This window comes from Macrotis lagotis, chromosome 4 (assembly GCF_037893015.1).
Source record: "Macrotis lagotis isolate mMagLag1 chromosome 4, bilby.v1.9.chrom.fasta, whole genome shotgun sequence".
NCBI classification, from domain to species: Eukaryota; Metazoa; Chordata; class Mammalia; order Peramelemorphia; family Peramelidae; genus Macrotis; species Macrotis lagotis.
Window position 1 is genome coordinate 13,029,175 of NC_133661.1, and position 11,463 is coordinate 13,040,637.

Below are 11,463 nucleotides of genomic sequence, written 5' to 3' on the forward strand. Positions count from 1 at the left end.
AGATTGTATGTCAACTCAAAGGGAATATTGTCAAAGGAAGTTTTCTTCCAACACAGGTGGCATTTGATGTCCTTGAAGGCCTCTACCAGCCATAACATGCTGGTTCTTGGTTTCTGGCCAGGACCCTGGTTATTCAAGAAAATAATCTTGAGGCAGGATGGAAAGGTAGACCTTTTCCCTCCATGGGAGACTTCCTTTCCTCAGGGCTTAGCAACTTCAATGAAATAAATCTGAAGTTCCACTCAAGTCTTCTTCCATGTGCTGATAGCTTACAATAAATTGAGGATGTTTCCTTCCTTCTACAGAATCAGCAGGATGGCTTTCTGTTCCCCATTTCATTTATGCAGAGAGACATTTTGTTGACACAATGACCAATAAACTCACATCTTCTGTGGAGAAAGATTTTTGATGATCGATAAACATGTTTATAAGCATGACATGGTTGGAAGTACAGGCTGGAGGAATTTAGCATGTAGTTTGGAGACAACAAATATGATTGCTTTGCATTCACTTCTAGCTCCCTAGGAGGGTTCTTCTGAAGACTAATTGGAGTTCAAAAAATCTTCAAAATACTTCATATTCCTCAGAAGACAATGACTAGGCTCAGTGGATAGAGCACTGGCTGTGGAGTCAGGAGGACCTGAGTTCAGAGCTGACTTCAAACACTTAACAATTACATAGCTGCATGACCTTGGGCAAGCCACTTAACCCCATTGCCTTGAAAAAACTAAAAAAAAAAAATTAAAAAAAGAACACAATGACTGGAATCTATTTTTTCTTCACTCCTCTGATTTTAGCACCAGCTTAAATATCAAAGCCCAGTGCAGAACTTCCTGTTCCAGTCATATAGTATCAGTTAAGGGAGCTGAGTGTAGTTAACTTAAAGAAGAGAAGATTCAGGAAAAGCCAGAAAGTTGTCTCCAAGTATTTGAAGGGATGTTTAGTAAAGAAGGGATTGGGTTGTTCAGTTTAGGTCCAGAAAACAGAACCAGGAGGACTGGGTAGAAATTGCAGTAGATATCTGCCACTTTACCTTGTTTCAACACCAAGGAATGAGATGCCCCTCCTAGGAGAAGCTCCTCATTTCTCAACTCACCCCCACGCTATTGACTTTATGCTTGATTGACATGACCTCTCTCAGCCTCCTCTCCCCTTTGATCGAAATACTTGAGGACAGAGCATCAACTCCTCCCAATGTCTTCCTTTATAGAGAACAGAAGGTGAACTCCCATATTTTCCCCTTTACATCTTTTTTTTCTGACTGGTTTTAGGGCAGAGAACAAGATGGCCCCATCCTAGGTCCTTGCTGGCTCAACTTCCCACTTCCCTGCCTCCTAGTGTGTGTGTTGTTGCTTATTGATTTTGTTTATTGATTATTGGCTATTTCAAAGGGCGCAAAGTTAGGATTGAAATCAGGAGGATAAAGAGAGCTGCCCCAAAGTGGAATTAGCTGCATTTGAAAGAAGTAAATTTTGCATTATTGAGGTCTTCCATCCATTTATTAAGGATATAACAGTGGAGGTACTGAGGCAGGTATTAGTTAATCTAGATGACCCCAGAGATCCCTTACAACTGTGAACTATCATGAACTTGTCTATATTCAAATGCCAGCCATAGATTGGGGTGCTTCTACCTCAGGTACATGGATTCTTGGAAATATACTTCTAAACTCCTTCAAAGGAACCTGCTTAGATCTGACTTCCAAGTTACTTTCTCCAAACTTTTCTCCTTCCTGTCCTCTATCAGTTTCCATTGTTCTATGCCATTTATTGGGAATCTACTTAGAGGCTACATAGAATTAACTTTACAAAAATTGGGACAGAATGATTTTCAATTGAAATATAATTGAACATAACAACAAAGATGAATGTCTCATTTTTATCAAATTCTCCTATTCCAATTTAATTTTGGTAACCATAAAAATTCTAATTTTATGGAGAAAAATGGGCATTTTTGTTAACTTTGAGTTACATATTTTTTTTTGCAATCATTGCTTTTATCCAATCTAAGGGTCATCATGATATCAAAGAATTATCAAGGTTTAATGGGAAAAGGAGGTGTGCAGTGGAAACAGGAAGACCCTTTCCTTCCTTCCTTCCTTCCTTCCTTCCTTCCTTCCTTCCTTCCTTCCTTCCTTCCTTCCTTCCTTCCTTCCTTCCTTCTTTCCTTCTTGGTTTGTAATAGGGTTAAGTAACTTGGCTAAGGTTGTACAGCTAAGTAATTATCAAATGTCTGAGGATGGATTTGTACTCAAATCCTCCTGACTCCAGGACTGTTGATCTATCCACTGCACCACCTAGCTGCCCCTGACCTTGTGTGGAGAACTCTAAGATGCAAATTGATAACTGTTCTGTAATTTACAATCTTAGAGAGTTGTCCAAGGTCTTGAGAGGTAAATCTGTTTGCCCCTGGTTACATAACTTTGGCTTTCATAACTGTTGTAAGTCAGGCCTTTCTAATTTCAAAAACCAGCATTCTCTCTGTTGTAGCACCTAGTTAGCAAGAATAATTAGTTAAATTAGGAAGCGACTTGATAATAATAATAAGAATATCCATTTATGAGTCACTGTAGCATTTAATTGCCCTTTAGAGCAACTAAATTTTCCTTTCTTAGTTTAAACATAATTTTACATCCTGAATTCAAAAATTTGATTTGAGTTGCTTTCATGTCACTTGCCCTATTCATGTCACTTGCCCTATTCTTCAAAATTAATTGATAGTTTGATCTTTGTTCATATTTTTATTGGCCTCTGCCTCTCAAGACTCTTGCCGCCATCTGGTTCCTCTCCTCCAGTCCCCCCATTATATAGCTGTTAATTTCATCTTTGTCATCAACGGGACTGAGCAGCTCATTTCTCTGCTCAAAACCCTTCAGTGGCTCTCTACAAATCACCAACTAAAATCTCAAGTCCTGAGCCTGGTTTAGAAGACATTCTAAAACTTGGCACCATTTTGCCTTTCTAGGCAGTCTTCCCTAAGAGTATGGCTGGCCATTGACATGATGCTGCCACTTGAACGGACGTACCTACCTTTCCTTGCATTTGTCCAGCCTTGCCCTTTGTTAATGCTTTTTCTTGATCACAAGATGCTCAAAGGATCTCATCCTTTATAAATCCTCCCTAGTCTTCAACATCCAACTTAAGCCCCCCCCTCCCATCCTCCAGGAAGCCTTCCCAGATTCCTTTAGTTACTCCTCCAATTTCACACAACTGTGTAGCCATGATGAGCTCTTTTTTCTCTTCTATCCTACACTAGAATTTCCATCTAACTTTGACATTCAAAGGTATATTTCTATATATTTCATTTTTTTCTTTTTCATTTTTTTTAGGTTTTCTTTGCAAGGCAATGGGGTTAAGTGGCTTGCCCAAGGCCACACAGCTAGGTCATTATTAAGTGCCTGAGGTAAGATTTGAACTCAGGTACTCCTGACTCCAGGGCCAGTGCTCTATCCATTGTGCCACCTAGCCACCCCTATTTCTATGTATTTCTATTTGAATTATGAACAAATGCCGACCATAATATGTGGAAGGACTTGACTTCCTTCACCAATGAAGATCAACACCTATGCTGCAAACTTACAACTTTTGAGAGCTGCCCAGGACAACTAAGAGACTGTTCCATAAGTGTTAGGAACCAGATGAACTCAGGGCTTCCTGACTTAGAAAGTGGCTTCTCTTCATGTAGACAGCTTCTCATTTTGCATAGTGAGTTTTAAATAAATCCTTTTTGAATGTATGAATATTAAATGTTAGACCATAAAGGGAAAGGAAAATGTTGAATTGAATTGAATTAGAAGGATATGTGAGGCTTCCATAGTTAACTTTCTCCTATTTTTCATTCATCGTGGGGAACAAATGGCAAGGGGAACTCCTACGGAGTATCACATGGGTATCTCATCCCCCCAGGAATGTCTGGCAAGTCTCTCAGAAAGTATCCCAAGAAGTGATGAGCCATCTAGCTTAGCTGTCTGGTCCACCACCCCTGATCAGTTGTAGTAAGAAGTTTCTGAGCTGCCCTGCCACAGGGTTTGGATGCTTAGTTCTTTGGTATCTATTAATCCCAAACGGAACTCTTCAAAATACATCAAGAACCCTGGAAATATGGGTGGTTTTGTTTTTTCAAACTGGAAAGATTAAGCCCTAGAAAATATTGCATTGTTAAAAAATTCCAACATGGTTCTCTCTTCGTGATGGAAAGCTTCCAGGGCAGAACACTAGGAGTAACCTTCTGAGTACCTATTAATTTAAAAACAGATGCTGTAGTCCTATCAGTGGGAGCAAAACAAAACAGGTGAGGATGTTATTTTACATGGTCAAAACAACACTTACCATCCATCCTTAAGTAACAGTTATGACACCAAAAGAAACTCCACAATCAATGCCTTAGTTATTTTTTCTGAACAAATATAAGAATAGGGAAATATTTTCTTTTCTGACAGATTAAAAAACCTAAAGACTATTAGAACTGGATCATTTAAGCAATCTCTTCTCTAATTTGGGGATGAATCCAAATGGACTTGACTGTTTTCTCTCTCTGGCCTTTGGCTGCAATTACTCTTCAAAATGGCCAGTGAACTCTTAGTCGCCAAGTGCGATGGTATTTCTTAGTCCGCATTCTACTTGAGCAATCTAAATTATTTGAAATCCTCCCCATCCCCCAACCATGCACTCTCCTCCGGAATCCTCACCTCCATGGATTTTCAAGAGATTGATTTCTCTTTGGGTTTTGGTTTCTTTCTGGTTTCTCTTTGCTTTTCCTCTCATGTAGCTGACCATTCCAACTTAGTCTCCTTTGCTGGAGGATTTTTCATGGTAAATTATGGATCTTATTTAAAGCTCTGTATTTGGTATCTCTCTCTCCCTCTCCCTCTCTTTTTCTCCCTCTCTCTTTTTCCCCTACTTTTTTATGTCCTCCTTTCTCTGCTCTGCTTTAAACTGTTCCTTCCCCTCTCCCAGTATTTCTTCTTCCTTTCTCTGTCTCTGCTCTGCTCTACCTTTCTTTCCCTCCCTTCTTAGCCCTTTCTCTCTTCTTCCCTCACTCTTCCTTCTTCCTTCTTCTTCTCCATCCCCTCTTTCTTTCTCTTCTCTTCCCTCCTATCCCTTTTCTCTCTCTCCCCTTCCCTCCCTCCCTCTCATTTCATTGCTTCCCAAGTGTTCAATGATAAATCTCAATGCTGATGATTCAGACATCTTTATACTCAGCTCCAGTCTCCTTTGAGCACTGCTCTTGCATCAGTTACTGCTTATTGGATCTTTCTATTTATTCCACTGCCATTTCACTATGTCCTAAGCAGAACACAATCTTTCTCCTTTAACTCATTCCTTTTACTACCTTTTCTATTTTTTTTGGCTTTGCAGTCTCAGAATTTAGGAAAGAACAAAGTATGGTATTGATAAGTGCTTATAAAATGAATAAAGTAGCCTCTCAGTATATATAGGTGTGGGGCAGATGAACAAGGAGATTCTCCTGAGGGCACCATCATCCTTTTTATTCCCCAGGTTCACAGCCTCAGACACAATTAAACCCCAGACTTTTCCTTGCTTCCTAAGAGTCAAACAATCCCCAGGTCTTGCCAATTCTCTCTTCACAGTTTCTCCTGAATCCAACCTTCTCTCGTCCCTCACATTCACTACCCTAGTTTAGGCTCTCACCTTAACTCACCTGGACTATTGCAAGTTAAGACCCCAAGTTTCTCCCTTCTTGGATCCATCATTCCCACAGTAGAACTTATAAACAAAGGCAGGGTCATGTCACTTCCCTGCTCAAAGGCTCTAGGGCCTCTCTTATCTCAGTTTGCCATTTCAAGTCCTCCAAGGTCAGCAGGTGTATTGCCCATTGCCCTATCCTCTCTTACATTACAACCGAACGGGACACCTTTGTGTGTTCTTTCCCTGGTATTCCATCTTCTCTCTCCAAACTTTCCCAAGACTGTCCTCCAAGTCTGACCCTCTTCGCCTCTGACTCTTAACAAGCTTTCTCATTTTTCCTATTTCAATTTGAGCAACATTTCTTCTACAAAGTCTTCCCTGACAGTTCAGTTTCTAGTGGCTCTCTACACAAATGGTTTAAGTCGGATTCGAAGTGTCCATGATTTCCCCTCCCAAAAGAATGTGAGATTCTTAGGGGAGAATATTAAACCGTTTTGAACCTTTTCTCTGACATTTAGCATAATGGCTCTCAGAACAAACACTAAATAAATGCTCGCCAAATGAATAAGTGAACGGAGGTTTGAACCTGGGTTTTTGACAGGAAACCCAGTCTGTCCGCTGCATTACATTGACATATGGCATAGCAAAAGCTAAAGATATTAAATGGTATTTTAGATTAGTTTGTGGTGGGTCTGAGAAAATGTAAAAAACCCCTAAAATATCAAAAATGATATTTTTAAAAAGATGGGGGGGGGCAGCTAGGTGGTACAGTGGATAGAGCACCAGCCCTGGAGTCAGGAGTAGCTGAGTTCAAATCTGGCCTCAGACACTTAATAATTACCTAGCTGTGTGGCCTTGGGCAAGCCACTTAACCCCACTGCCTTGCAAAAACCTAAAAAAAAAGTTGAAACTATGGGTTTGAATCCCTGATTATGACATGGGACATAACTCTTCCTTACTCTCAACCTCTGTTTCCTCATCTGTAAATTATGTGTTGGAGTAAGTCATCTCTAAGGTCCCTTTCAGCTCTAAATCTGTCTTGATTTAATACTAATAGATTGACAGATTTTGGAACACCACATCAGGGCAATGGATGGACAGGACATTGAAAATCCTACAGTCTCTTTTCCATCCCATCCTAAATTAAAATGAAAATCATGTAAAACAATAGCCTTCCCCTATTTTGGTGAATAGCTGAGCCATGTGTTTCCCATTCACACAATACAATTACCTAAAGAGAGCTTATTTTAAGAGAATTTCACTTCCATGATTATCACAGGGATCAAAATACCCTGGCCTGGGTATTTCCCTTCTATTCTGCATCATGGCAAAAGAGTTGATAGCAGAATAAAAGCATCTCTTAAGGGGAAGAGGAATTTGATTTAATATAGAGAAGGGAAAGTGAGTTTCTCCTTTCTACTTGCTTTCCCTGGGAAGAGTTGTGCCTATTGGAACTGCTCTTTAGAGGAACCTGGTTACATGAATAAGATAACAGATAATGTTTATCCTTTGTCGATCCATACTGCCTTATTTGAGCTAATGGAGCTACTCAGAAGCACAAAATGCAAGGCAAACCATTGGACAACAGTACTAATCCCCAGGAACCATAGCAGACTTCAAGAACCTTTTGATTTCATCTTTTCTTAAAGAAAAACCTTATTTGCCTTTTAAAAGCATATATAATTGTCACTTCCCAATGATACCTTGCCTCAGCTGAAAACTTCCTAGTAACAAAAAAGGAGAGGGACTGGAACTATTATTTTAGTAGTGTAGGGAACTCCTGGGTAGTTGATTTCCTCCACCAGTGCAGTTCAGTACTTTCTCCAACTGGTAGTCATAGTAAGTAGCCCAGAAGACAGAGATGTTAAGTAACATACAGCCAATATGTAGCTGTAGTAGAACCTCGTCTTTCTGGTTTTACGGTTAGCTCTTTAGCTCTTTATCCATTGTATCAGGTTCCCTTATGGTGTCTGATACATTCTACATCAGAGGACAACATTTTTGATGAATATTTGGAATAAAGAAACTGAACCAGGCTAAAAAGTCAATATATTGGCTATGTATTAATAGTATATGTGTTATAAATGTCCAAAGTCCACCTAGCTTTCTTTAGAGCTGGAAGGCATGCTTCACAATTAATACTATGAAGTTGTTATAGGTTGGGTGCTATCCCTCTAAATTTATTTATATAAGTTTTAAAAGAGATCATTTTTATCATCCTGATGTGGGAATAACCTTTCACACATCACTGTGGAATCTTTTGGATCCCAGAACAAATAATATTTTTGACTGACTGAATATTTTCCTTAAAAATCTATCCATGGGGTGGCTAGGTGGCGCAGTGGATAAAGCACCGGCCCTAGAGTCAGGAGTACCTGGGTTCAAATCCGGCCTCAGACACTTAATAATTGCCTAGCTGTGTGGCCTTGGGCAAGCCACTTAACCCCGTTTGCCTTGCAAAAACCTAAAAAAAAAATCTATCCAAATCTGGGATCGTACTTAATAGTTATAACTTTGGTAATAATTTTTGTGATAGTTCTCTTCAAATTATATTATTTTATGTGGATGTATGTGAAATATTAACTATGAAGTTAGCTAAGTGGGAAGTAGACCAGATAAGGACATGGAAAACACCCTGTGCCAATGGTATGAGGTCTCCACTACTCTATGGGTCATCCTTGACTTTGATTCGTTGGTGATTATGATGTTGCCAGGTTTTCAGCTATGTCATATTATCCGGATTATATTTGTATTGAAGAGATGGGTCCTTGTGCCAGGAAGCAGGTTGAGGCCACTGGAAGCACTGGTCAGGTTCCTGAATTCAAGCCAACGCACCTTTTGCCTCCTACTTAACTCTGGTCCAACTTATTGGCCATTGGCCCATATTTAAGTAATTATGGTCTAATTCATTCATTTTTTTAAATGAGCATTTATTAGGCTCCTACTAGATGCTGCTTTCCTGGGCACTTAGACAGAAATGAAAACGATTCATGTTAATAAGGAGTGCCCAATGGACTGACTGTCCAATTGTGAGAGGAAATAATGGACCAGAAAAGGAAGTAATCTAGGCATGTAGCAAGAGAGAATGATTATGGAAGAACACCCTGGTACTCTGGTCCCCATGGGCTGTGATAGGCTTTAGAGGAAGATCTCTAGCATTTTGGAGGGTCTTCTTTGGAGTATCAAAGGGACAACATGGTTAAGAACTCTACCAGAAGATAGATAGTTAGAAGATATAATTTTCAATGCCAAGGGAAAGAGAAATGCATCGAAGTTATGAAGCATAACATGAATTCCCTGAGCTGAAGCAATTCTTAAGACACCCTCCCTTCTTCCCCATCTTGCTGGATAATGAGCAGGGGAGGAACCTGACAGTAGTATCCAGGTATTTTCAATATCTCTCCAGAAATTACAATCCCATAAAATAGAACTATGGTTTGCAGCTAGGTGGCACAGTAGATAGAGCATCAGGCTTGGAGTAAGAAGACCGGGGTTCAAATCTGACCTCAGATACTTACTAGCTATGTGACCCTAGGCAAGTTACTTAACCCTCTTTGCCTCAATTTCCTCATCTGCAAAACGAGTGGGAGATGGAAATGGTAGACCACTCCAAAGATAAGAAAACCCCAAATGGGGTCATGAAGAGTTGGACACAAATGAAGCAGCTGAATGACAACTTGCATGTTTGTCTCAAACTTTTGACATGGGAAAGCCTGGGCACTTGGAGAAGCACGTCATATTTCTGTTATCAGTCAAACAATTGCAGATTTATTAGATCTCTACTAGGAGCTAGACCCCAGGGAAACGCAAAGAATGAAACAATTACTTTCCAGAAGCTCACAAAAGACCTAGATGTAGTCCTAAATTAGGTAGCCAGAATGCTTTTGTTATACCCACCAAATTATAAATCAGCCTTGAAGTGGAAGGCCCTTAGTATGTTTAGTGGGTCTCTTTGGGGGTGATGCTAGAAAACATACTTCCTCTTAGACCAGACTGAAATAAACTGTCTACAAGTGATCAGCAGGCTCAAAACCAGTCCACATGGGGGAATCTCACATTGGGACTTTTGGGGCTTCCTAGAATATTCCCCAACTCAGGCTAATGATAACAATTTTTAAAAGTATAATCTGGCTTTCACCAAGGAGGCTGATGACTTCAGTCTTTCTTTTTCAAGGGAGAATATTGTGTCAAAGCTCTCTGAGGTGACACTGCTAGCCAGAACCCACTGGAAGAAGACCATCTAATGATTAGCCCAACCTATCTAAGCTTTAACAACTCCAAAGCAAACTTTCTCCCACCATATCCCATGGTCCACTTCTTCATTTATCCATTTATTTATTTGGCATAAGTAGAAAGTGTTCCTTTTAAGGGCATTCATTTTTTTTTTTTTGTGCAGAGGGAGATTTTTGGCAATACCTTTAGAAGAATGACAAGAATAAAATAATAATTTTTATTGCTGGTAATAATTATCCAGCAGGGTACAACTGTCTTATCATTTGGAGAACGGGGTTCATTCTGGTTTGGGTTTCATCACATACTGGTTGTGTGACTCTAGGTAAGTCCCTGAACCTCCCTATGCCTCAGTATTCTCTTCTATAAAATGGAGTAATAATAATTGCCTCACAAAATTGTTGTCTCCTTACCCCCAGAAGAAATTTCTAAGGCACACAACGATACAAGTGACAGAGAACAGCCTCAGGGGTTTCAAAACCTCTAAATACACTTGAGCCTCCCAATAACCATTTAAGAGAAGTGCTATAGTTTTTTTTAACAGCTCCATTTTTCAGGCAGAAAAATTGGAGCTCAGACATTATTTTCCAGGGTCTACACAGTGAAGAAGTTTCAGAGGCAAGATTTGAACCCAGATTTTGCTGCCGACAAGTCCTATACTATCTCTTTTAACCACTAAGCACTGAATAAACACCTTATGTGCTGGGCTCTGCTGTAGCAGAGAAGTCAATTATATAGCCTCAGAGTGAGGAGGGGAACATTGAGGAGTCAGTAACTATTTGGAAGTTGGAGGCAGAGTTTGGGAACTGGGGACCTAAAGGGGAATTACAATGGCGAGTCACTTGAATCCTCACTTAATTAATATTTCCAAGAGAGCAGGTCTGCAGGCCACCCTGCTATTCACTACTATGGGTGGGCCATTCCCCAAAGGGACAAGTCAATCCTTTTGTCACTTCTCAGAAATGTGCTCCACACTGTCAGTCAAAGGGCCAATCATCCTAATACCTAATGACACAGTGTCCAGAGCCACGTTCTCCTTCAGGGAGAACAAGACTCAATATGATCATTGGTCCATAGCCCTTTTTAGTCCCAATGAGGCTCCGAGATGCCCTCACCCAGTGCCCACTGTTCACCCACTACATAGATTCAAAGAATTCAAATGGCAAGAAGCAAAGCCCAGGTACCATACCTGAGCCCTTCCAGCGATTCCCACCCGGAAACTCGTTTCTTGGTTATGGAGAATTGGCAGCAACGTGTCGCTCTGCTTATTCCCTATTCATCATATCAAACTCCAAAGGTTCAGTGCCTTTGAGTTTGGTTTAGAATCTCAGGAAGTTAAACATTAACTCAGACTATCTCCCCTGTCCCAGCAGCCCTTTGACCAGCTCAATCAGGTCACTAGAGCCAGACAGAAGTTACGAAGCCACAATTGTTTACCAAAGCCGCTGAATTTTGTTGGAAAAACAAGTCATCCCAAATTTGATCATTTTGAAGTCCACCAGTTCCAACACAGGGAACCCTAAAGTTCTTATCGGAAATCAAGCATTACTTTGAGGAAAACCTTTCTTACTTTAAACCAATAGAG

At 40.2% G+C, this 11,463-nt stretch overlaps 1 protein-coding gene across 2 annotated transcripts in view; it reads right to left on the reverse strand.

Moving 5' to 3' along the window:
* The window catches only part of A1CF (APOBEC1 complementation factor), a 102,656-nt gene extending 91,500 nt beyond the window's left edge, over positions 1-11,156 (reverse strand). For both annotated transcript variants that reach the window (XM_074232270.1, XM_074232269.1), the window contains exon 1: positions 11,068-11,156. The gene's annotated coding sequence lies outside the window, so the exon portion shown is untranslated. The remainder of the gene's footprint in view (positions 1-11,067) is intronic.
* Between the last annotated feature and the right edge of the window lie 307 nt (positions 11,157-11,463).